The sequence below is a fragment of the Mustelus asterias genome (assembly GCF_964213995.1).
Source record: "Mustelus asterias chromosome 26 unlocalized genomic scaffold, sMusAst1.hap1.1 SUPER_26_unloc_7, whole genome shotgun sequence".
In the NCBI taxonomy this organism is placed as follows: Eukaryota; Metazoa; Chordata; class Chondrichthyes; order Carcharhiniformes; family Triakidae; genus Mustelus; species Mustelus asterias.
The window spans coordinates 48,059-71,843 of record NW_027590114.1 but is presented as its reverse complement, the minus strand read 5'-3'; the positions used below and the strand labels follow the sequence as shown (position 1 = coordinate 71,843).

Sequence of the window (23,785 nt, the reverse complement as noted above, 5' to 3'; positions counted from 1 at the left end):
CGTGTCACTGTGAGACAGCAGTGTTAACCACTGTGTCACCGTGTCACTGTGAGGCAGCAGTGTTAACCCACTGTGCTACCGTGTCACTGTGAGGCAGCAGTGTTAACCCACTGTGTCACCGTGTCACTGTGAGACAGCAGTGTTAACCCACTGTCACCGTGTCACTGTGAGGCAGCAGTGTTAACCCACTGTGTCACCATGTCATGATGAGGGAGCAGTGTTAACCCACTGTGCCACCGTGTCACTGTGAGGCAGCAGTGTTAACCCACTGTGTCACCGTGAGGCAGCAGTGTTAACCCACTGTGTCACCGTGTCGCTGTGAGGCAGCAGTGTTAACCCACTGTGTCACCGTGTCATGTCGAGGGAGCAGTGTTAACCCACTGTGTCACCGTGTCACTGTGAGACAGCAGTGTTCACCCACTGTGTCACCGTGTCACTGTGAGGCAGCAGTGTTAACCCACTTTTTCACCGTGTCGCTGTGAGGCAGCAGTGTTAACCCACTGTGTCACCGTGTCACTGTGAGGCAGCAGTGTTAACCCACTTTTTCACCGTGTCGCTGTGAGGCAGCAGTGTTCACCCACTGTGCCACCGTGTCACTGTGAGGCAGCAGTGTTAACCCACTGTGTCACCGTGTCACTGTGAGGCAGCAGTGTTAACCCAATGTGTCACCGTGTCGCTGTGAGACAGCAGTGTTAACCCACTGTGTCACCGTGTCACTGTGAGGCAGCAGTGTTAACCCAATGTGTCACCGTGTCGCTGTGAGACAGCAGTGTTAACCCACTGTGTCACCGTGTCACTGTGAGACAGCAGTGTTAACCACTGTGTCACCGTGTCACTGTGAGACAGCAGTGTTAACCCACTGTGTCACTGTGAGGGCGCAGTGTTAACCCACTGTGTCATCGTGTCACTGTGAGGCAGCAGTGTTAACCCACTGTGTCACCGTGTCGCTGTGAGACAGCAGTGTTAACCCACTGTGTCACCGTGTCACTGTGAGACAGCAGTATTAACCCACTGTGTCACCGTGTCGCTGTGAGACAGCAGTGTTAACCCACTGTGTCACCGTGTCACTGTGAGGCGGCAGTGTTAACCCACTGTGCCACCGTGTCGCTGAGAGGCAGCAGTGTTAACCCACTGTGCCACTGTGTCACTGTGAGACAGCAGTGTTAACCCACTGTGTAACCGTGTCACGGTGAGGCAGCAGTGTTAACCCACTGTGCCACCATGTCACTGTGAGACAGCAGCGTTAACCCACTGTGTCACCGTGTCACTGTGAGACAGCAGTGTTAACCACTGTGTCACCGTGTCACTGTGAGACAGCAGTGTTAACCCACTGTGTCACTGTGAGACAGCAGTGTTAACCCACTGTGCCACTGTGTCACTGTGAGACAGCAGTGTTAACCCACTGTGTATCCGTGTCACGGTGAGGCAGCAGTGTTAACCCACTGTGCCACCATGTCACTGTGAGACAGCAGTGTTAACCCACTGTGTCACCGTGTCACTGTGAGACAGCAGTGTTAACCCACTGTGCCACCGTGTCGCTGTGAGGCAGCAGTGTTAACCCACTGTGTCACCGTGTCACTGTGAGACAGCAGTGTTAACCCACTGTGTCACCGTGTCACTGTGAGACAGCAGTGTTAACCCACTGTGCCACCGTGTCACTGTGAGACAGCAGTGTTAACTCACTGTGTCACCGTGTCACTGTGAGACAGCAGTGTTAACCCACTGTGCCACTGTGTCACTGTGAGACAGCAGTGTTAACCCACTGTGTAACCGTGTCACGGTGAGACAGCAGTGTTAACCCACTGTGTCACCGTGTCACTGTGAGGCAGCAGTGTTAACCCACTGTGCCACCATGTCACTGTGAGGCAGCAGTGTTAACCCACGGTGCCACCGTGTCACTGTGAGGGTGCAGTGTTAACCCACTGTGCCACCGTGTCACTGTGAGACAGCAGTGTTAACCCACTGTGCCACTGTGTCACTGTGAGACAGCAGTGTTAACCCACTGTGTAACCGTGTCACGGTGAGGCAGCAGTGTTAACCCACTGTGTCACCGTGTCACTGTGAGACAGCAGTGTTAACCCACTGTGTAACCGTGTCACTGTCAGACAGCAGTGTTAACCCACTGTCACCGTGTCACTGTGAGGCAACAGTGTTAACCCACTGTGCCACCATGTCACTGTGAGGCAGCAGTGTTAACCCACGGTGCCACCGTGTCACTGTGAGGGTGCAGTGTTAACCCACTGTGCCACCGTGTCACTGTGAGACAGCAGTGTTAACCCACTGTGCCACTGTGTCACTGTGAGACAGCAGTGTTAACCCACTGTGTGACCGTGTCACGGTGAGGCAGCAGTGTTAACCCACTGTGTCACCGTGTCACTGTGAGACAGCAGTGTTAACCCACTGTGTCACCGTGTCACTGTGAGACAGCAGTGTTAACCCACTGTCACCGTGTCACTGTGAGGCAGCAGTGTTAACCCACTGTGTCACCATGTCATGATGAGGGAGCAGTGTTAACCCACTGTGCCACCGTGTCACTGTGAGGCAGCAGTGTTAACCCACTGTGTCACCGTGAGGCAGCAGTGTTAACCCACTGTGTCACCGTGTCGCTGTGAGGCAGCAGTGTTAACCCACTGTGTCACCGTGTCATGTCGAGGGAGCAGTGTTAACCCACTGTGTCACCGTGTCACTGTGAGGCAGCAGTGTTAACCCACTTTTTCACCGTGTCGCTGTGAGGCAGCAGTGTTAACCCACTGTGTCACCGTGTCACTGTGAGGCAGCAGTGTTAACCCACTGTGTCACCGTGTCACTGTGAGGCAGCAGTGTTCACCCACTGTGTCACCGTGTCACTGTGAGGCAGCAGTGTTAACCCACTTTTTCACCGTGTCGCTGTGAGGCAGCAGTGTTCACCCACTGTGCCACCGTGTCACTGTGAGGCAGCAGTGTTAACCCACTGTGTCACCGTGTCACTGTGAGGCAGCAGTGTTAACCCAATGTGTCACCGTGTCGCTGTGAGACAGCAGTGTTAACCCACTGTGTCACCGTGTCACTGTGAGGCAGCAGTGTTAACCCAATGTATCACCGTGTCGCTGTGAGACAGCAGTGTTAACCCACTGTGTCACCGTGTCACTGTGAGACAGCAGTGTTAACCACTGTGTCACCGTGTCACTGTGAGACAGCAGTGTTAACCCACTGTGTCACTGTGAGGGCGCAGTGTTAACCCACTGTGTCATCGTGTCACTTTGAGGCAGCAGTGTTAACCCACTGTGTCACCGTGTCGCTGTGAGACAGCAGTGTTAACCCACTGTGTCACCGTGTCACTGTGAGACAGCAGTGTTAGCCCACTGTGTCACCGTGTCGCTGTGAGACAGCAGTGTTAACCCACTGTGTCACCGTGTCACTGTGAGGCGGCAGTGTTAACCCACTGTGCCACCGTGTCGCTGAGAGGCAGCAGTGTTAACCCACTGTGCCACTGTGTCACTGTGAGACAGCAGTGTTAACCCACTGTGTAACCGTGTCACGGTGAGGCAGCAGTGTTAACCCACTGTGCCACCATGTCACTGTGAGACAGCAGTGTTAACCCACTGTGTCACCGTGTCACTGTGAGACAGCAGTGTTAACCACTGTGTCACCGTGTCACTGTGAGACAGCAGTGTTAACCCACTGTGTCACTGTGAGACAGCAGTGTTAACCCACTGTGCCACTGTGTCACTGTGAGACAGCAGTGTTAACCCAATGTGTATCCGTGTCACGGTGAGGCAGCAGTGTTAACCCACTGTGCCACCATGTCACTGTGAGACAGCAGTGTTAACCCACTGTGTCACCGTGTCACTGTGAGACAGCAGTGTTAACCCACTGTGCCACCGTGTCGCTGTGAGGCAGCAGTGTTAACCCACTGTGTCACCGTGTCACTGTGAGACAGCAGTGTTAACCCACTGTGCCACCGTGTCACTGTGAGACAGCAGTGTTAACTCACTGTGTCACCGTGTCACTGTGAGACAGCAGTGTTAACCCACTGTGCCACTGTGTCACTGTGAGACAGCAGTGTTAACCCACTGTGTAACCGTGTCACGGTGAGACAGCAGTGTTAACCCACTGTGTCACCGTGTCACTGTGAGGCAGCAGTGTTAACCCACTGTGCCACCATGTCACTGTGAGGCAGCAGTGTTAACCCACGGTGCCACCGTGTCACTGTGAGGGTGCAGTGTTAACCCACTGTGCCACCGTGTCACTGTGAGACAGCAGTGTTAACCCACTGTGCCACTGTGTGACTGTGAGACAGCAGTGTTAACCCACTGTGTAACCGTGTCACGGTGAGGCAGCAGTGTTAACCCACTGTGTCACCGTGTCACTGTGAGACAGCAGTGTTAACCCACTGTGTAACCGTGTCACTGTGAGACAGCAGTGTTGACCCACTGTGTCACCGTGTCACTGTGAGACAGCAGTGTTGACCCACTGTGTCACCGTGTCGCTGTGAGGCAGCAGTGTTAACCCACTGTGTCACCGTGTCACTGTGAGACAGCAGTGTTAACCCACTGTGTCACCGTGTCGCTGTGAGACAGCAGTGTTAACACACTGTGTCACCGTGTCACTGTGAGGCAGCAGTGTTAACCCACTGTGTCACCGTGTCGCTGTGAGACAGCAGTGTTAACCCACTGTGCCACTGTGTCACTGTGAGGGAGCAGTGTTAACCCACTGTGTCACCGTGTCGCTGTGAGGCAGCAGTGTTAACCCACTGTGCCACTGTGTCGCTGTGAGACAGCAGTGTTAACCCACTGTGTCACCGTGTCACTGTGAGACAGCAGTGTTGACCCACTGTGTCACCGTGTCACTGTGAGACAGCAGTGTTAACCCACTGTGTCACCGTGTCACTGTGAGACAGCAGTGTTAACCCACTGTGTCACCGTGTCACTGTGAGACAGCAGTGTTAACCCACTGTGTCACCGTGTCACTGTGAGACAGCAGTGTTAACCCACTGTGTCACCGTGTCACTGTGAGGCAGCAGTGTTAACCCACTGTGCCACTGTGTCGCTGTGAGACAGCAGTGTTAACCCACTGTGTCACCGTGTCACTAACAGACAGCAGTGTTAACCCACTGTGCCACTGTGTCACTGTGAGACAGCAGTGTTAACCACTGTGTCACCGTGTCACTTTGAGACAGCAGTGTTAACCCACTGTGTCACCGTGTCACTGTGAGACAGCAGTGTTAACCCACTGTGTCACCGTGTCACTGTGAGACAGCAGTGTTAACCCACTGTGTCACCGTGTCACTTTGAGACAGCAGTGTTAACCCACTGTGCCACTGTGTCACTGTGAGACAGCAGTGTTAACCCACTGTGTCACCGTGTCACTGTGAGACAGCAGTGTTAACCCACTGTGTCACCGTGTCACTGTGAGACAGCAGTGTTAACCCACTGTGTCACTGTGTCACTGTGAGACAGCAGTGTTAACCCACTGTGCCACTGTGTCACTGTGAGACAGCAGTGTTAACTACTGTGTCACCGTGTCGCTGTGATACAGCAGTGTTAACCCACTGTGTCACCGTGTCACTGTGAGGCAGCAGTGTTAACCCACTGTGTCACCGTGTCGCTGTGATACAGCAGTGTTAACCCACTGTGTCACCGTGTCACTGTGAGGCAGCAGTGTTAACCCACTGTGTCACCGTGTCACTGTGAGACAGCAGTGTTAACCCACTGTGTCACCGCGTCGCTGTGAGACAGCAGTGTTAACCCACTGTGTCACCGTGTCGCTGTCAGACAGCAGTGTTAACCCACTGTGTCACCGTGTCACTGTGAGACAGCAGTGTTAACCCACTGAGCTACCGTGTCACTGTGAGACAGCAGTGTTAACCCACTGTGTCACCGTGTCACTGTGAGACAGCAGTGTTAACCCACTGTGTCACCGTGTCACTGTGAGACAGCAGTGTTAACCACTGTGTCACCGTGTCACTGTGAGACAGCAGTGTTAACCCACTGTGTCACCGTGTCACTGTGAGGCAGCAGTGTTAACCCACTGTGTCACCGTGTCACTGTGAGACAGCAGTGTTAACCCACTGTGTCACCGTGTCACTGTGAGACAGCAGTGTTAACCCACTGTGTCACCGTGTCACTGTGAGACAGCAGTGTTAACCCACTGTGTCACCGTGTCACTGTGAGACAGCAGTGTTAACCCACTGTGTCACCGTGTCACTGTGAGACAGCAGTGTTAACCCACTGTGTCACCGTGTCACTGTGAGACAGCAGTGTTAACCCACTGTGCTACCGTGTCACTGTGAGACAGCAGTGTTAACCCACTGTGTCACCGTGTCACTGTGAGACAGCAGTGTTAACCCACTGTGTCACCGTGTCACTGTGAGACAGCAGTGTTAACCCACTGTGCCACTGTGTCGCTGTGAGACAGCAGTGTTAACCCACTGTGTCACCGTTTCAATGTGAGACAGCAGTGTTAACCCACTGTGTCACCGTGTCACTGTGAGACAGCAGTGTTAACCCACTGTGTCACCGTGTCACTGTGAGGCAGCAGTGTTAACCACTGTGTCACCGTGTCGCTGTGAGGCAGCAGTGTTAACCCACTGTGTCACCGTGTCGCTGTCAGACAGCAGTGTTAACCCACTGTGTCACCGTGTCACTGTGAGGCAGCAGTGTTAACCCACTGTGTCACCGTGTCACTGTGAGACAGCAGTGTTCACCCACTGTGCCACTGTGTCACTGTGAGACAGCAGTGTTAACCCACTGTGTCACTGTGTCACTGTGAGACAGCAGTGTTAACCCACTGTGCCACTGTGTCACTGTGAGGCAGCAGTGTTAACCCACTGTGCCACTGTGTCGCTGTGAGACAGCAGTGTTAACCCACTGTGCTACCGTGTCACTGTGAGACAGCAGTGTTAACCCACTGTGTCACCGTGTCACTGTGAGGCAGCAGTGTTAACCCACTGTGTCACCGTGTCACTGTGAGACAGCAGTGTTAACCCACTGTGCCACCGTGTCACTGTGAGGCAGCAGTGTGAACCCACCGTGTCACCATGTCACTGTGAGACAGCAGTGTTAACCCACTGTGTCACCGTGTCGCTGTGAAGCAGCAGTGTTAACCCACTGTGCCACTGTGTCACTGTGAGGCAGCAGTGTTAACCCACTGTGTCACCGTGTCACTGTGAAACAGCAGTGTTAACCCACTGTGTCACCGTGTCACTGTGAGACAGCAGTGTTAACTCACTGTGTCACCGTGTCACTGTGAAGCAGCCGTGTTAACCCACTGTGTAACCGTGTCACTGTGAGGCAGCAGTGTTAACCCACTGTGTCACCGTGTCACTGTGAGACAGCAGTGTTAACTCACTGTGTCACCGTGTCACTGTGAGACAGCAGTGTTAACCCACTGTGCCACTGTGTCACTGTGAGGCAGCAGTGTTAACCCACTGTGTCACCGTGTCACTGTGAGGCAGCAGTGTTAACCCACTGTGTCACCGTGTCACTGTGAAACAGCAGTGTTAACCCACTGTGTCACCGTGTCACTGTGAGACAGCAGTGTTAACTCACTGTGTCACCGTGTCACTGTGAGGCAGCAGTGTTAACCCACTGTGTCACCGTGTCACTGTGAGACAGCAGTGTTAACCCACTGTGTCACCGTGTCACTGTGAGGCAGCAGTGTTAACCCACTGTGTCACCGTGTCACTGCGAGGCAGCAGTGTTAACCCACTGTGTCACTGTGTCACTGTGAGACAGCAGTGTTAACCCACTGTGTCACCGTGTCACTGTGAGGCAGCAGTGTTAACCACTGTGTCACAGTGAGGCAGCAGTGTTAACCCACTGTGTCACCGTGTCACTGTGAGACAGCAGTGTTAACCACTGTGTCACCGTGTCGCTGTGAGACAGCAGTGTTAACCACTGTGTCACCGTGTCACAGTGAGACAGCAGTGTTAATCACTGTGTCATCGTGTCACAGTGAGGCAGCAGTGTTAACCCACTGTGTCACCGTGTCACTGTGAGACAGCAGTGTTAACCACTGTGTCACCGTGTCACAGTGAGACAGCAGTGTTAACCACTGTGTCACTGTGTCACTGTGAGGGAGCAGTGTTAACCCACTGTGCCACCGTGTCACTGTGAGACAGCAGTGTTAACCCACTGTGTAACCGTGTCACTGTGAGACAGCAGTGTTAACCACTGTGTCACCGTGTCACTGTGAGGGAGCAGTGTTAACCCACTGTGTCACCGTGTCACTGTGAGACAGCAGTGTTAACCCACTGTGTGACCGTGTCACTGTGAGGCAGCAGTGTTAACCCACTGTGTCACCGTGTCGCTGTGAGACAGCAGTGTTAACCCACTGTGTCACCGTGTCACTGTGAGGCAGCAGCGTTAACCCACTGTGTGACCGTGTCACTGTGAAGCAGCAGTGTTAACCCACTGTGTGACCGTGTCACTGTGAGGCAGCAGTGTTAACCCACTGTGTCACCGTGTCGCTGAGACAGCAGTGTTAACCCACTGTGTCACCGTGTCACTGTGAGACAGCAGTGTTAACCCACTGTGCCACCGTGTCGCTGTGAGGCAGCAGTGTTAACCCACTGTGCCACTGTGTCACTGTGAGACAGCAGTGTTAACCCACTGTGTAACCGTGTCACGGTGAGGCAGCAGTGTTAACCCACTGTGCTACCGTGTCACTGTGAGACAGCAGTGTTAACCCACTGTGTCACCGTGTCACTGTGAGGCAGCAGTGTTAACCCACGGTGTCACCGTGTCGCTGTGAGGCAGCAGTGTTAACCCACTGTGTCACCGTGTCACTGTGAGGCAGCAGTGTTAACCCACGGTGTCACCGTGTCACTGTGAGGCAGCAGTGTTAACCCACGGTGTCACCGTGTCGCTGTGAGGCAGCAGTGTTAACCCACTGTGCTACCGTGTCACTGTGAGGCAGCAGTGTTAACCCACTGTGTCACCGTGTCACTGTGAGGCAGCAGTGTTAACCACTGTGTCACCGTGTCACTGTGAGGCAGCAGTGTTAACCACTGTGTCACCGTGTCACTGTGAGACAGCAGTGTTAACCCACTGTGCCACCGTGTCACTGTGAGGCAGCAGTGTTAACCCACTGTGTCACCGTGAGGGAGCAGTGTTAACCCACTGTGTCACCGTGTCACTGTGAGACAGCAGTGTTAACCCACTGTGTCACCGTGTCACTGTGAGGCAGAAGTGTTAACCCACTGTGTCACCGTGTCACTGTGACACAGCAGTGTTAACCCACTGTGTCACCGTGTCACTGTGAGACAGCAGTGTTAACCCACTGTGTCACTGTGAGACAGCAGTGTTAACCCACTGTGTCACCGTGTCACTGTGAGACAGCAGTGTTAACCACTGTGTCACCGTGTCACTGTGAGACAGCAGTGTTAACCCACTGTGTCACCGTGTCACTGTGAGACAGCAGTGTTAACCCACTGTGTCACCGTGTCACTGAGAGGCAGCAATGTTAACCCACTGTGTCACCGTGTCACTGTGAGGCGGCAGTGTTAACCACTGTGTCACCATGTCACTGTGAGACAGCAGTGTTAACCCACTGTGTCACCGTGTCACTGTGAGACAGCAGTGTTAACCCACTGTGTCACCGTGTCACTGAGAGACAGCAGTGTTAACCCACTGTGCCACTGTGTCGCTGTGAGACAGCAGTGTTAACCCACTGTGTCACCGTGTCACTAACAGACAGCAGTGTTAACCCACTGTGCCACTGTGTCACTGTGAGACAGCAGTGTTAACCACTGTGTCACCGTGTCACTTTGAGACAGCAGTGTTAACCCACTGTGTCACCGTGTCACTGTGAGACAGCAGTGTTAACCCACTGTGTCACCGTGTCACTGTGAGACAGCAGTGTTAACCCACTGTGTCACCGTGTCACTTTGAGACAGCAGTGTTAACCCACTGTGCCACTGTGTCACTGTGAGACAGCAGTGTTAACCCACTGTGTCACCGTGTCACTGTGAGACAGCAGTGTTAACCCACTGTGTCACCGTGTCACTGTGAGACAGCAGTGTTAACCCACTGTGTCACTGTGTCACTGTGAGACAGCAGTGTTAACCCACTGTGCCACTGTGTCACTGTGAGACAGCAGTGTTAACCACTGTGTCACCGTGTCGCTGTGATACAGCAGTGTTAACCCACTGTGTCACCGTGTCACTGTGAGGCAGCAGTGTTAACCCACTGTGTCACCGTGACGCTGTGATACAGCAGTGTTAACCCACTGTGTCACCGTGTCACTGTGAGGCAGCAGTGTTAACCCACTGTGTCACCGTGTCACTGTGAGACAGCAGTGTTAACCCACTGTGTCACCGTGTCGCTGTGAGACAGCAGTGTTAACCCACTGTGTCACCGTGTCGCTGTCAGGCAGCAGTGTTAACCCACTGTGTCACCGTGTCACTGTGAGACAGCAGTGTTAACCCACTGAGCTACCGTGTCACTGTGAGACAGCAGTGTTAACCCACTGTGTCACCGTGTCACTGTGAGACAGCAGTGTTAACCCACTGTGTCACCGTGTCACTGTGAGACAGCAGTGTTAACCACTGTGTCACCGTGTCACTGTGAGACAGCAGTGTTAACCCACTGTGTCACCGTGTCACTGTGAGGCAGCAGTGTTAACCCACTGTGTCACCGTGTCACTGTGAGACAGCAGTGTTAACCCACTGTGTCACCGTGTCACTGTGAGACAGCAGTGTTAACCCACTGTGTCACCGTGTCACTGTGAGACAGCAGTGTTAACCCACTGTGTCACCGTGTCACTGTGAGACAGCAGTGTTAACCCACTGTGTCACCGTGTCACTGTGAGACAGCAGTGTTAACCCACTGTGTCACCGTGTCACTGTGAGACAGCAGTGTTAACCCACTGTGCTACCGTGTCACTGTGAGACAGCAGTGTTAACCCACTGTGTCACCGTGTCACTGTGAGACAGCAGTGTTAACCCACTGTGTCACCGTGTCACTGTGAGACAGCAGTGTTAACCCACTGTGCCACTGTGTCGCTGTGAGACAGCAGTGTTAACCCACTGTGTCACCGTGTCACTGTGAGACAGCAGTGTTAACCCACTGTGTCACCGTGTCACTGTGAGACAGCAGTGTTAACCCACTGTGTCACCGTGTCACTGTGAGGCAGCAGTGTTAACCACTGTGTCACCGTGTCACTGTGAGGCAGCAGTGTTAACCCACTGTGTCACCGTGTCGCTGTCAGACAGCAGTGTTAACCCACTGTGTCACCGTGTCACTGTGAGGCAGCAGTGTTAACCCACTGTGTCACCGTGTCACTGTGAGACAGCAGTGTTCACCCACTGTGCCACTGTGTCACTGTGAGACAGCAGTGTTAACCCACTGTGTCACTGTGTCACTGTGAGACAGCAGTGTTAACCCACTGTGCCACTGTGTCACTGTGAGGCAGCAGTGTTAACCCACTGTGCCACTGTGTCGCTGTGAGACAGCAGTGTTAACCCACTGTGCTACCGTGTCACTGTGAGACAGCAGTGTTAACCCACTGTGTCACCGTGTCACTGTGAGGCAGCAGTGTTAACCCACTGTGTCACCGTGTCACTGTGAGACAGCAGTGTTAACCCACTGTGCCACCGTGTCACTGTGAGGCAGCAGTGTGAACCCACTGTGTCACCATGTCACTGTGAGACAGCAGTGTTAACCCACTGTGTCACCGTGTCGCTGTGAAGCAGCAGTGTTAACCCACTGTGCCACTGTGTCACTGTGAGGCAGCAGTGTTAACCCACTGTGTCACCGTGTCACTGTGAAACAGCAGTGTTAACTCACTGTGTCACCGTGTCACTGTGAAGCAGCAGTGTTAACCCACTGTGTAACCGTCTCACTGTGAGGCAGCAGTGTTAACCCACTGTGTCACCGTGTCACTGTGAGACAGCAGTGTTAACTCACTGTGTCACCGTGTCACTGTGAGACAGCAGTGTTAACCCACTGTGCCACTGTGTCACTGTGAGGCAGCAGTGTTAACCCACTGTGTCACCGTGTCACTGTGAGGCAGCAGTGTTAACCCACTGTGTCACCGTGTCACTGTGAAACAGCGGTGTTAACCCACTGTGTCACCGTGTCACTGTGAGACAGCAGTGTTAACTCACTGTGTCACCGTGTCACTGTGAGGCAGCAGTGTTAACCCACTGTGTCACCGTGTCACTGTGAGACAGCAGTGTTAACCCACTGTGTCACCGTGTCACTGTGAGGCAGCAGTGTTAACCCACTGTGTCACCGTGTCACTGCGAGGCAGCAGTGTTAACCCACTGTGTCACTGTGTCACTGTGAGACAGCAGTGTTAACCCACTGTGTCACCGTGTCACTGTGAGGCAGCAGTGTTAACCACTGTGTCACAGTGAGGCAGCAGTGTTAACCCACTGTGTCACCGTGTCACTGTGAGACAGCAGTGTTAACCACTGTGTCACCGTGTCGCTGTGAGACAGCAGTGTTAACCACTGTGTCACCGTGTCACAGTGAGACAGCAGTGTTAATCACTGTGTCATCGTGTCACAGTGAGGCAGCAGTGTTAACCCACTGTGTCACCGTGTCACTGTGAGACAGCAGTGTTAACCACTGTGTCACCGTGTCACAGTGAGACAGCAGTGTTAACCACTGTGTCACTGTGTCACTGTGAGGGAGCAGTGTTAACCCACTGTGCCACCGTGTCACTGTGAGACAGCAGTGTTAACCCACTGTGTAACCGTGTCACTGTGAGACAGCAGTGTTAACCACTGTGTCACCGTGTCACTGTGAGGGAGCAGTGTTAACCCACTGTGTCACCGTGTCACTGTGAGACAGCAGTGTTAACCCACTGTGTGACCGTGTCACTGTGAGGCAGCAGTGTTAACCCACTGTGTCACCGTGTCGCTGTGAGACAGCAGTGTTAACCCACTGTGTCACCGTGTCACTGTGAGGCAGCAGCGTTAACCCACTGTGTGACCGTGTCACTGTGAAGCAGCAGTGTTAACCCACTGTGTGACCGTGTCACTGTGAGGCAGCAGTGTTAACCCACTGTGTCACCGTGTCGCTGAGACAGCAGTGTTAACCCACTGTGTCACCGTGTCACTGAGAGGCAGCAGTGTTAACCCACTGTGTCACCGTGTCACTGTGAGACAGCAGTGTTAACCCACTGTGCCACCGTGTCGCTGTGATACAGCAGTGTTAACCCACTGTGCCACTGTGTCACTGTGAGACAGCAGTGTTAACCCACTGTGTAACCGTGTCACGGTGAGGCAGCAGTGTTAACCCACTGTGCTACCGTGTCACTGTGAGACAGCAGTGTTAACCACTGTGTCACCGTGTCACTGTGAGGGAGCAGTGTTAACCCACTGTGTCACCGTGTCACTGTGAGACAGCAGTGTTAACCCACTGTGTGACCGTGTCACTGTGAGGCAGCAGTGTTAACCCACTGTGTCACCGTGTCGCTGTGAGACAGCAGTGTTAACCCACTGTGTCACCGTGTCACTGTGAGGCAGCAGCGTTAACCCACTGTGTGACCGTGTCACTGTGAAGCAGCAGTGTTAACCCACTGTGTGACCGTGTCACTGTGAGGCAGCAGTGTTAACCCACTGTGTCACCGTGTCGCTGAGACAGCAGTGTTAACCCACTGTGTCACCGTGTCACTGAGAGGCAGCAGTGTTAACCCACTGTGTCACCGTGTCACTGTGAGACAGCAGTGTTAACCCACTGTGCCACCGTGTCGCTGTGATACAGCAGTGTTAACCCACTGTGTCACCGTGTCACTGTGAGGCAGCAGTGTTAACCCACTGTGTCACCGTGACGCTGTGATACAGCAGTGTTAACCCACTGTGTCACCGTGTCACTGTGAGGCAGCAGTGTTAACCCACTGTGTCACCGTGTCACTGTGAGACAGCAGTGTTAACCCACTGTGTCACCGTGTCGCTGTGAGACAGCAGTGTTAACCCACTGTGTCACCGTGTCGCTGTCAGGCAGCAGTGTTAACCCACTGTGTCACCGTGTCACTGTGAGACAGCAGTGTTAACCCACTGAGCTACCGTGTCACTGTGAGACAGCAGTGTTAACCCACTGTGTCACCGTGTCACTGTGAGACAGCAGTGTTAACCCACTGTGTCACCGTGTCACTGTGAGACAGCAGTGTTAACCACTGTGTCACCGTGTCACTGTGAGACAGCAGTGTTAACCCACTGTGTCACCGTGTCACTGTGAGGCAGCAGTGTTAACCCACTGTGTCACCGTGTCACTGTGAGACAGCAGTGTTAACCCACTGTGTCACCGTGTCACTGTGAGACAGCAGTGTTAACCCACTGTGTCACCGTGTCACTGTGAGACAGCAGTGTTAACCCACTGTGTCACCGTGTCACTGTGAGACAGCAGTGTTAACCCACTGTGTCACCGTGTCACTGTGAGACAGCAGTGTTAACCCACTGTGTCACCGTGTCACTGTGAGACAGCAGTGTTAACCCACTGTGCTACCGTGTCACTGTGAGACAGCAGTGTTAACCCACTGTGTCACCGTGTCACTGTGAGACAGCAGTGTTAACCCACTGTGTCACCGTGTCACTGTGAGACAGCAGTGTTAACCCACTGTGCCACTGTGTCGCTGTGAGACAGCAGTGTTAACCCACTGTGTCACCGTGTCACTGTGAGACAGCAGTGTTAACCCACTGTGTCACCGTGTCACTGTGAGACAGCAGTGTTAACCCACTGTGTCACCGTGTCACTGTGAGGCAGCAGTGTTAACCACTGTGTCACCGTGTCACTGTGAGGCAGCAGTGTTAACCCACTGTGTCACCGTGTCGCTGTCAGACAGCAGTGTTAACCCACTGTGTCACCGTGTCACTGTGAGGCAGCAGTGTTAACCCACTGTGTCACCGTGTCACTGTGAGACAGCAGTGTTCACCCACTGTGCCACTGTGTCACTGTGAGACAGCAGTGTTAACCCACTGTGTCACTGTGTCACTGTGAGACAGCAGTGTTAACCCACTGTGCCACTGTGTCACTGTGAGGCAGCAGTGTTAACCCACTGTGCCACTGTGTCGCTGTGAGACAGCAGTGTTAACCCACTGTGCTACCGTGTCACTGTGAGACAGCAGTGTTAACCCACTGTGTCACCGTGTCACTGTGAGGCAGCAGTGTTAACCCACTGTGTCACCGTGTCACTGTGAGACAGCAGTGTTAACCCACTGTGCCACCGTGTCACTGTGAGGCAGCAGTGTGAACCCACTGTGTCACCATGTCACTGTGAGACAGCAGTGTTAACCCACTGTGTCACCGTGTCGCTGTGAAGCAGCAGTGTTAACCCACTGTGCCACTGTGTCACTGTGAGGCAGCAGTGTTAACCCACTGTGTCACCGTGTCACTGTGAAACAGCAGTGTTAACTCACTGTGTCACCGTGTCACTGTGAAGCAGCAGTGTTAACCCACTGTGTAACCGTCTCACTGTGAGGCAGCAGTGTTAACCCACTGTGTCACCGTGTCACTGTGAGACAGCAGTGTTAACTCACTGTGTCACCGTGTCACTGTGAGACAGCAGTGTTAACCCACTGTGCCACTGTGTCACTGTGAGGCAGCAGTGTTAACCCACTGTGTCACCGTGTCACTGTGAGGCAGCAGTGTTAACCCACTGTGTCACCGTGTCACTGTGAAACAGCGGTGTTAACCCACTGTGTCACCGTGTCACTGTGAGACAGCAGTGTTAACTCACTGTGTCACCGTGTCACTGTGAGGCAGCAGTGTTAACCCACTGTGTCACCGTGTCACTGTGAGACAGCAGTGTTAACCCACTGTGTCACCGTGTCACTGTGAGGCAGCAGTGTTAACCCACTGTGTCACCGTGTCACTGCGAGGCAGCAGTGTTAACCCACTGTGTCACTGTGTCACTGTGAGACAGCAGTGTTAACCCACTGTGTCACCGTGTCACTGTGAGGCAGCAGTGTTAACCACTGTGTCACAGTGAGGCAGCAGTGTTAACCCACTGTGTCACCGTGTCACTGTGAGACAGCAGTGTTAACCACTGTGTCACCGTGTCGCTGTGAGACAGCAGTGTTAACCACTGTGTCACCGTGTCACAGTGAGACAGCAGTGTTAATCACTGTGTCATCGTGTCACAGTGAGGCAGCAGTGTTAACCCACTGTGTCACCGTGTCACTGTGAGACAGCAGTGTTAACCACTGTGTCACCGTGTCACAGTGAGACAGCAGTGTTAACCACTGTGTCACTGTGTCACTGTGAGGGAGCAGTGTTAACCCACTGTGCCACCGTGTCACTGTGAGACAGCAGTGTTAACCCACTGTGTAACCGTGTCACTGTGAGACAGCAGTGTTAACCACTGTGTCACCGTGTCACTGTGAGGGAGCAGTGTTAACCCACTGTGTCACCGTGTCACTGTGAGACAGCAGTGTTAACCCACTGTGTGACCGTGTCACTGTGAGGCAGCAGTGTTAACCCACTGTGTCACCGTGTCGCTGTGAGACAGCAGTGTTAACCCACTGTGTCACCGTGTCACTGTGAGGCAGCAGCGTTAACCCACTGTGTGACCGTGTCACTGTGAAGCAGCAGTGTTAACCCACTGTGTGACCGTGTCACTGTGAGGCAGCAGTGTTAACCCACTGTGTCACCGTGTCGCTGAGACAGCAGTGTTAACCCACTGTGTCACCGTGTCACTGAGAGGCAGCAGTGTTAACCCACTGTGTCACCGTGTCACTGTGAGACAGCAGTGTTAACCCACTGTGCCACCGTGTCGCTGTGAGGCAGCAGTGTTAACCCACTGTGCCACTGTGTCACTGTGAGACAGCAGTGTTAACCCACTGTGTAACCGTGTCACGGTGAGGCAGCAGTGTTAACCCACTGTGCTACCGTGTCACTGTGAGACAGCAGTGTTAACCCACTGTGTCACCGTGTCACTGTCAGGCAGCAGTGTTAACCCACGGTGTCACCGTGTCGCTGTGAGGCAGCAGTGTTAACCCACTGTGTCACCGTGTCACTGTGAGGCAGCAGTGTTAACCCACGGTGTCACCGTGTCACTGTGAGGCAGCAGTGTTAACCCACGGTGTCACCGTGTCGCTGTGAGGCAGCAGTGTTAACCCACTGTGCTACCGTGTCACTGTGAGGCAGCAGTGTTAACCCACTGTGTCACCGTGTCACTGTGAGGCAGCAGTGTTAACCACTGTGTCACCGTGTCACTGTGAGGCTGCAGTGTTAACCACTGTGTCACCGTGTCACTGTGAGACAGCAGTGTTAACCCACTGTGCCACCGTGTCACTGTGAGGCAGCAGTGTTAACCCACTGTGTCACCGTGAGGGAGCAGTGTTAACCCACTGTGTCACCGTGTCACTGTGAGACAGCAGTGTTAACCCACTGTGTCACCGTGTCACTGTGAGGCAGAAGTGTTAACCCACTGTGTCACCGTGTCACTGTGACACAGCAGTGTTAACCCACTGTGTCACCGTGTCACTGTGAGACAGCAGTGTTAACCCACTGTGTCACTGTGAGACAGCAGTGTTAACCCACTGTGTCACCGTGTCACTGTGAGACAGCAGTGTTAACCACTGTGTCACCGTGTCACTGTGAGACAGCAGTGTTAACCCACTGTGTCACCGTGTCACTGTGAGACAGCAGTGTTAACCCACTGTGTCACCGTGTCACTGAGAGGCAGCAATGTTAACCCACTGTGTCACCGTGTCACTGTGAGGCAGCAGTGTTAACCACTGTGTCACCATGTCACTGTGAGACAGCAGTGTTAACCCACTGTGTCACCGTGTCACTGTGAGACAGCAGTGTTAACCCACTGTGTCACCGTGTCACTGAGAGACAGCAGTGTTAACCCACTGTGCCACCGTGTCACTGTGAGACAGCAGTGTTAACCCACTGTGTCACCGTGTCACTGTGAGGCAGCAGTGTTAACCCACTGTGTCACCGTGTCACTGAGAGGCAGCAGTGTTAACCCACTGTGCCACCGTGTCACTTTGAGGCAGCAGTGTTAACCACTGTGTCACCGTGTCACTGTGAGGCAGCAGTGTTAACCCACTGTGTCACCGTGTCACTGTGAGACAGCAGCGTTAACCCACTGTGCCACCGTGTCACTGTGAGGCAGCAGTGTTAACCCACCGTGTCACTGTGAGACAGCCGTGCTAACCCACTGTGTCACCGTGTCACTGTGAGGCAGCAGTGTAAACCCACTGTGTCACCGTGTCACTGTGAGGCAGCAGTGTTAACCCACTGTGTCACCGTGTCACTGTGAGGCAGCAGTGTTAACCCACTGTGTCACCGTGTCACTGTGAGGCAGCAGTGTAAACCCACTGTGTCACCGTGTCACTGTGAGGCAGCAGTGTTAACCCACTGTGTCACCGTGTCACTGTGAGACAGCAGTGCTAACCCACTGTGTCACCGTGTCACTGTGAGACAGCAGTGTTAACCCACTGTGTCACCGTGTCGCTGTGAGACAGCAGTGTTAACGCACTGTGTCACCGTGTCACTGTGAGACAGCAGTGTTTACCCACTGTGTCATCGTGTCACTGTGAGGCAGCAGTGTTAACCCACTGTGTCACCGTGTCACTGTGAGGCAGAAGTGTTAACCCACTGTGTCACCGTGTCACTGTGAGGCAGCAGTGTTAACCCACTGTGTCACCGTGTCACTGTGAGGCAGCAGTGTTAACCCAATGTGTCACCGTGTCGCTGTGAGACAGCAGTGTTAACCCACTCTGTCACCGTGTCGCTGTGAGGCAGCAGTGTTAACCCACTGTGTCACCGTGTCGCTGTGAGGCAGAAGTGTTAACCCACTGTGTCACCGTGTCACTGTGAGACAGCAGTGTTAACCCACTGTGTCACCGTGTCACTGTGAGGCAGCAGTGTTAACCCACTGTGTCACCGTGTCACTGAGAGGCAGCAGTGTTAACCCACTGTGTCACCGTGAGGCAGCAGTGTTAACCCACTGTGTCACCGTGTCACTGCGAGGGAGCAGTGTTAACCCACTGTGTCACCGTGTCACTGTGAGGCAGCAGTGTTAACCCACTGTGCCACCGTGTCACTGTGAGACAGCAGTGTTAACCCACTGTGTCACCGTGTCACTGTGAGACAGCAGTGTTAACCCACTGTGTCACCGTGTCACTGTGAGACAGCAGTGTTAACCCACTGTGTCACCGTGTCACTGAGAGGCAGCAGTGTTAACCCACTGTGTCACCGTGAGGCAGCAGTGTTAACCCACTGTGTCACCGTGTCACTGCGAGGGAGCAGTGTTAACCCACTGTGTCACCGTGTCAACCCACTGTGTCACCGTGTCACTGTGAGACAGCAGTGTTAACCCACTGTGTCACCGTGTCACTGTGAGGCAGCAGTGTTAACCCAATGTGTCACCGTGTCGCTGTGAGACAGCAGTGTTAACCACTGTGTCACCGTGTCACTGTGAGGCAGCAGTGTTAACCCACTGTGTCACCGTGTCGCTGTGAGGCAGCAGTGTTAACCCACTGTGTCACCGTGTCACTGTGAGACAGCAGTGTTAACCACTGTGTCACCGTGTCGCTGTGAGGCAGCAGTGTTAACCCACTGTGTCACCGTGTCGCTGTGAGGCAGAAGTGTTAACCCACTGTGTCACCGTGTCACTGTGAGACAGCAGTGTTAACCCACTGTATCACCGTGTCACTGTGAGGCAGCAGTGTTAACCCACTGTGTCACCGTGTCACTGAGAGGCAGCAGTGTTAACCCACTGTGTCACCGTGAGGCAGCAGTGTTAACCCACTGTGTCACCGTGTGACTGCGAGGGAGCAGTGTTAACCCACTGTGTCACCGTGTCACTGCGAGGGAGCAGTGTTAACCCACTGTGTCACCGTGTCAACCCACTGTGTCACCGTGTCACTGTGAGACAGCAGTGTTAACCCACTGTGTCACCGTGTCACTGTGAGACAGCAGTGTTAACCCACTGTGTCACCGTGTCACTGTGAGGCAGCAGTGTTAACCCACTGTGTCACTGTGAGGGAGCAGTGTTAACCCACTCTGTCACCGTGTCGCTGTGAGGCAGCAGTGTTAACCCACTGTGTCACCGTGTCACTGTGAGACAGCAGTGTTAACCCACTGTGTCACCGTGTCACTGTGAGGCAGCAGTGTTAACCCACTGTGTCACCGTGTCACTGTGAGACAGCAGTGTTAACCCACTGTGTCACCGTGTCACTGTGAGGCAGCAGTGTTGACCCACTGTGTCGCTGTGAGACAGCAGTGTTAACCCACTGTGTCACCGTGTCACTGTGAGGCAGCAGTGTTAACCCACTGTGTCACCGTGTCACTGTGAGGCAGCAGTGTTAACCACTGTGTCACCGTGTCACTGTGAGGCAGCAGTGTTAACCCACTGTGTCACCGTGTCACTGTGAGACAGCAGAGTTAACCCACTGTGTCACCGTTTCACTGTGAGACAGCAGTGTTAACCCACTGTGTCACCGTGTCACTGTGAGGCAGCAGTGTTAACCCACTGTGTCATCGTGTCGCTGTGAGGCAGCACCGTTAACCCACTGTGTCACCCGTGTCACTGTGAGGCAGCAGTGTTAACCCACTGTGTCACCGTGAGGGAGCAGTGTTAACCCACTGTGTCACCGTGTCACTGTGAGGCAGCAGTGTTAACCCACTGTGCCCTTGAACAAAATGGCTTGCTATGCAATTTGGGAGGACAGTTTAGAGTCAGACATGTTGCTGTGGCTCTGGAATGGCATGTAGACCAGACCAGGTAAGGACGGCAGATTTCCGTCTCTGAAGGGCATGAGTGAGGCAGGGGGAGGATGAAGGTCTGGAGAGAGAAATTGAGAGTGCGTGGGAGTGATAGTGAAGAGAGTGATGGGGACAGGAAAGAGTGCGAGGGAACACAATAAATTGATTGAAAGCAAAGCAAAGCAAGGGGGGGCGGTGCAGTGAAAAAAGACACAGAGTCTCCAGTGTGAGCTCAGTTCTCAGCTCCCACTCTTTGGAAAAAAGCCTCAGCCACAACCCACTGGGATTCCTGAATCATAGAAATAAACAAATGAATGGTGGCAGGCTGATTTCCAGACCAGACCACATCCTGGTAAATCTTTTCTATTCCCTCTCCAAAGCCTCCACATCCTTGTGCTGGTGTGGCGACCAGAATTGAACACTATATTCCAAGTGCGGTCTAACTAAGCTTCTATAAAGCTGCAACACGACTTGCCAATTTTTAAACTCAATGTCCCGGCCGATGAAGGCAAGCATGCCGTATGCCTTCTTGAATACCTTCTCCAGCTGCATTGCCGCTTTCAGTGACCTGTGTACCTGGAAACCCAGATCCCTCTGCCTATCAATACTCTGAAGGGTTCTGCCATTTACTGTAAGTTTCCTATCTGTGTTAGACCTTCCAAAATGCATTACTTCACACTTGCCCGGACGAAACTCCATCTGCCACCTCTCTGCCCAAGTCTTGGACTGATCGATATCCTGCTGTATCCTCTGATGGTCCTCATCGCTATCCACAAATCCACCAACCTTTGTGTCATCAGCAAACTTACCTTCCCCCACCACCCCTCATCCCTTGCCCCCCGCAACCCCTCACCCCCTCCCCACAACCTTCAACCCCCCCACAACCCCTCACCCACTCCCCACAACCTCTCGCACCCTTCAACCCCTCCCCCTTGCCCCACTTCCCCCCACAACTCGCCCCCTCAATACCAATTGAGTCCAATCAATGTACTTGGACTATCAGCGACGATACCTTGTGTATTGATGTGTTTGTCCAGAAGCTTCTTCAATCAGAGAGTCCCTGCCTCCAGCAGCCACTCAGGCAGCGAGTTCCAGATTTGCAACACAGTCTGCTCAACAATCTGTCATGATGTGGAGATGCCGGCGTTGGACTGGGGAAAACACAGTAAGAAGTTTAACAACACCAGGTTAAAGTCCAACAGGTTTATTTGGTAGCAAAAGCCACACAAGCTTTCGGAGCTGCAAGCCCCTTCTTCAGCCCCCCTCAACATTGTCCCCACATCCCCTCTGAAACACTCTCACCTTTAACCTCTGCCCTTTGGTCAAACCCAGACCAAGATGGCACTGGGCATGCGCTCTCCTGACATTGCCCCTCACAAACATGGCACTAGGCATACGCTCACTTCACATTGCCCCTCACAAAGATGGCGGCGGCGCAGGCGCACAGCCCCGCTGGAAACATGGCGGCGGTGAACTCGGGGCAGAAACGGGGAACAATACTGGGCTCCCGCTGGGTCCAAACGGGGAACCGGCGATTTCATTCTCTGAGTTTCCGCTGTACACAAACCTGGTTATGAATCCTCTCCGCCCACCCGCCGGATCCATCGCTCCCCCCCGAGCCGCCATTCCACTCACTGCACATCAAATCACCCATTGGCATCCCGCACACTGCGCATGCTCCACTCCCAGCCCCGCCCCTCATTCACTCCGATTGGTTGGAGGACCAGCCCCTCCCGCTCGGTCCTCCAGTCTCGCCCCCTTCTCCTCCTATTGGTCCGGAGCTGCCGTCAATCAGCCGGGCATTGTGACGGTTTGAGATGGTGGGCGGGGCAACAGCACAAGGTTAAAGGTCAACAGGTCTATTTGGCAGCACAAGACACGAGCTTTCGGAGCACTGCTCCTTGATCAGGGGAGTGGGAGATGTGTTCACAAACAGGGCCGACAGAGACACTAACTCAATTTACACAATAACGGTTGGAATGTGAGTCTTCGGGGAAGCGTTCTCCAAGGCTGCCTTCACCACACACGCCAGCGCAGAGTCACTGAGCAGAGACTGATAGTCAAGTTCCACACACATGAGGACGGCCCCAACCGCCATCTTGGGTTCATGTCACACTATCTGGATGACCTGGATGAGGAAGTGGAGGGATGGGTTGGTAAGTTTGCCGACGACACGAAGGTTGGTGGGGTTGTGGATAGTCTGGAGGGATGTCAGAAGTTACAGAGGGACATAGATAGGATGCAACACTGGGCGGAGAAGTGGCAGATGGACTTCAACCCAGATAAATGCGTCGTGGTCCATTTTGGCAGGTCAAATGGGATGAAGGAGTACAATATAAAGGGAAAGACTCTGAGTACGGTAGAGGATCAGAAGGACCTTGGGGTCCGGGTCCATAGGACTCTAAAATTGGCCCCGCAGGTGGAGGAGGTGGTTAAGAAGGCGTATGGTGTGCTGGCCTTTATCAATCGAGGGATTGAGTTCAGGAGTCCGGGGATAATGATGCAGCTATATAAGACCCTCGTCAGACCCCACTTGGAGTACTGTGCTCAGTTCTGGTTGCTTCATGACAGGAAGGATGTGGAAAAGATTGAAAGGGTGCAGAGGCGATTTACAAGGATGTTGCCTGGATTGAGTGGCATGTCATTTGAGGTTAGGCTGAGGGAGCTCGGTCTTTTCTCCTTGGAGAGACGTAGGATGAGAGGAGACCTAATAGAGGTATATAAGGTGTTGAGAGGCTCAGAGGCTTTTTCCCAGGGTGGAAATGGCTGCTATGAGAGGACACAGGTTCAAGTTGCTGGGGGGGGGGGGGGGGTAGGTACTGGGGAAATGTTAGGGGCAGTTTTTTCACACAGAGGGTGGTGGGCGAGTGGAATCGGCTGCCGTCAGTGGTGATGGAGGCAAACTCAATAGGGTCTTTTAAGAGACTCCTGGATGAGTACATGGGACTTAATAGGATGGAGGGTTATAGGTAGGCCTAAAAGGTAGGGATATGTTCGGCAAAACTTGTGGGGCCGAAGGGCCTGTTTTGTGCTGTAGTTTTCTATGTTTCTATCTGTAACCCCCACGACTTGCCTGGCCTTGCAGAATCTCACTAACTGTCCTGTCTGGAGACAATACACATCTTTCACCGCTG

General features: G+C 53.5%; 1 long non-coding RNA gene across 1 annotated transcript in view; it reads right to left on the bottom strand.

Moving 5' to 3' along the window:
* Positions 1–22,318, bottom strand: part of LOC144482172 (uncharacterized) — a 64,123-nt gene extending 41,805 nt beyond the window's left edge. Inside the window, exons 1-2 of the long non-coding RNA XR_013495887.1 lie at positions 22,219–22,318; positions 21,664–21,802 (exon numbers count right to left, since the gene is read on the bottom strand). This is a non-coding gene — a long non-coding RNA (uncharacterized LOC144482172). The remainder of the gene's footprint in view (positions 1–21,663; positions 21,803–22,218) is intronic.
* Positions 22,319–23,785: the final 1,467 nt, after the last annotated feature.